Below are 3,358 nucleotides of genomic sequence, written 5' to 3'. Positions count from 1 at the left end.
TTGTGTGTGCGTGTGCGTGTGTGTCCCACATCATGGACACAATGTTTTGCACTCGTATAATGGACACAATGGGCACATATACTGTTTTGGTTAATTTTGTGCGCGCCTACCTGAATTGTCTTTGTTTCAGCGTATATTGTGCCCCTTTTCTGCAATGGCCTCATATGCGAGGATTACATTATGCCTATATTAATTATCTATAATTAATTAATAAATACTAATTAATAATTAATAGCCCCACAAACAAATCTTTTCATGGAGGGCGTATTCGTAGTTACCTCTACCGCTCTCAACACTCTTCAGGCATCGCTCCTACAATGGTACGTTATACACACGTCGTGCCGGCCACTCGAAGCCACCGGCACGACCACCTTAGCGGCGTCTGCCGAGCGAACCACGGACGTCTCGTGCGTTCAGTTTTTTTCCGATGGCCGCGGGTACAGCGATCAATGTGCGCTCGTGTCTCGCCGCTACTTATCGTCCGGTAAACAAGCGAAGATTACTCCCTGGCGCGTGCCGCCGAGTTTGCACTTCTGCCTTCTTGATGATTGCATTGCGCAAGTTTAAAAACGGCCAACCTTTGCAAAAGGCGCTCCCTCTCCGTGGCTCTTTGGGCCGCCTTGTGCGTTTCATGCGCTCCAAAGAGCTCGGGGTGAGATTTTTCATCTAAACACTGCAAATATTTGTAAGCATATACCAGCAAGGCGGAGATAAAATGTAAAATATAAGATCACTTGGAGCGTCATAATATTTCCTGGAAAGCTTTGGCGTTATTGCATCAGCCCTGTACCAGGGAAAACCTAGGCTCGGCTTGGGGAAGGACACATGGTTATTGTTTTTCCTCTTTAAGCTAGTTATGCCTCGGCCATATGGTCTCCCTTTCTTTGCTGTACTGGTGGTCATGGCACGTGTTAACTGTAGTGTAAAATAAAGCGCCCCATTACAGTTGAGTATTATGCCTTTTTACACACTTGGCCATCCCTTGCATTTTCCTACATTAATGTTTTCAGTTTCTTTATTTCACTCTTTATTTGTGCAGACGAATGTTCTTCACTTTTGTCTGTTCGCTAGAAGCCGCCTTTGCCTTTACTTGGTGTAGAACAAAACATCGTCCTTGAGCTCTTGTAGGCATCTGTCGGTATTCATCGCTTTCTTGCAGTGTCGAATCTCGGAGTCAAGAAATTGAAGGTATACGTTAAAAGGTGTGCTCCAGATACATGTTCGGCTCGTTCTGGGTCCCAACACCTGAGATTTCTCACACTTAGTGCACGGAGCTTAACCGTGCACGGAAGCAGCACGACTTTATAGCAGTCTAAATAGCAGATCTCGTTAGTTCACTGTATGGCATCATGTTTGACGATATTTCGAGAAGGAGCGCGCAATAAGCGTTTGTGGTTACCTCTGCTGCTTAAAGAAGTAGAGGCACCAAATTGTCGTTTTTAATTGTGCGCGTGGATTATGACGCGCAGCACATTACCCACGGACAGCTTTCTCTGGTCCTTCAGCAGAGGCTAGACAGGAAAGAGCGGGAGAAGGGCCTTTGTCCTCTTTCTATTAGTGGAGGAAGGGGGGGGGGGGGGTGATTCTACTTCAGGATTAGCGGCCCCGTACTGTAGGTGGATTTACCCCGCACTGTCTCTCCCTTCACCTCTTCAGACATCAAACATTAAGAAGTTAGTCACTCCTCAAAGCATGAACACAAAGGCTTGTCGCGTTCTCTTACCGTCCTATCCTTCGCTGCAGAGCTAAAAAAAATTTGTCCTGGAGCATAAACATGAATTGAGACATGAATTATCCAAAAGGAGGTAGATAATTTATATCTTAATTTTGCCCTATGCAGTTTCGGTTTCAATTCCCGAACAACGGCTGCGATCTCATTGACGCACTGATGTCGCATGATACGCACAAAACCTGCAGTATGATCGCTTCTTTGTTCATTGTAATTCGCACCGATTCGGACATAAGCCTGTCGAAAAGTAATAATACCAGGAAATGAATAAGAACGGCTGTATACCAATTTTTTCATCTCTCCCGTAGCCAAATTCGTATATGACAACACAGCTATTGTTTGGTGGGTGAAAAGGAAACCGAAAATCCACGATAAAAATTTAATTTTAAATCATTTTTTTTTTGTGCAGGCGAATTTTGTGCCATGGTTCATGTACACTACGGTCTAACGCGCTGTTGTAAATAAAAACGTGCATTAAAACTTTTGGTGTCTCTGCTCCTCTAACTGGCCTATAAAAGTTATGAAACTAAATTGCTTAATTCAATTGGGTTGAGATTGTTAAACTTTGTTTACATTTAATGTTAGCTTCATCAAGAAAGTCTTTTTTCTATATTTTTTTTTTACCACTAGGACCTAGGTTGTTGACATAGAAAATGGTTCTACTCCTACCCTGTGAATAAGACCTTGCTCAAAATTCCATCAAAGTAAGCGAATTATAAGCCCAAATTAAAAAAGAAAAGAATCTAAATATTGAAAAGGTGGAATCTTAGGGTAAAGTTTGCTATGAATTCCTACGTGCATTTATTTTCAGCGGTTTGAAATTCGAGGTGCAGGCATTTTTTTTTGAATGCCTGTTTTTAAAACTGCATAAAAGAATTAGCTCTTATGACCGTTCTGGATTAACGATCGAGGCTAACTGGGCTGCACCGCACAATAAAAAAAAAAAAAAAAAAGACTTGTCCAGAGGTCTCTAACTCTGCCTTTTACGCCTCGGTCTTTTCATGAGAATTTCTTGATGTTGCCGCAGTGCTGGATTATTTTCCGGCTTTTCTTCTGCCCTTGAGCTGCACTGTTCTATTCCGTTATTGAGCACTCGCCCACAGTGAGAGATCTCGTTTTTTTAATTCTCTGCGCTGGATTCCCTACTAAAGCCATTATTTCAATATTATGATTTCAACTAGGCTTATCGTGAACGTGTGTTAAACTCACCCTTTTCTTTTTGATAATACAAACACAAGGCATGAGAGGCGAGCTGAAACGGTTTCAACACGCCTCAACGCAGTGACTGTTGCGAGGGACATTTGTCGATTACACGCTTTTCTCGTGCCTGGTTGTTACAAAAAATAAAATAAATATACAGTAGTTGCGGTTAATATTGGTTGTGATACTTTAGCAAACGTATACTTCTGATAATTGCGTAAAAGGACAAGCGCGTGTTTTAACCAAGATAACTTGATAATTCGTGTCACTGTGGCAGTCGACGTCGCTGAATACCTCTGTAGCATTTGCACATCGATGAGTGATTGCGTCGATACTTCTGCTTTCTTTTTAAGTAGAGTGTGTAAATATTGAAAAGTTCAGACTCTACTCCGGTACAAATGGGAAGACAAACATAGGTTCGAAAAACGT

The sequence above is a fragment of the Amblyomma maculatum genome, chromosome 4 (assembly GCF_055883805.1).
Source record: "Amblyomma maculatum isolate TAMU_Amacu chromosome 4, ASM5588380v1, whole genome shotgun sequence".
Lineage (NCBI taxonomy): Eukaryota > Metazoa > Arthropoda > Arachnida > Ixodida > Ixodidae > Amblyomma > Amblyomma maculatum.
This window is presented reverse-complemented; position numbering follows the sequence as displayed.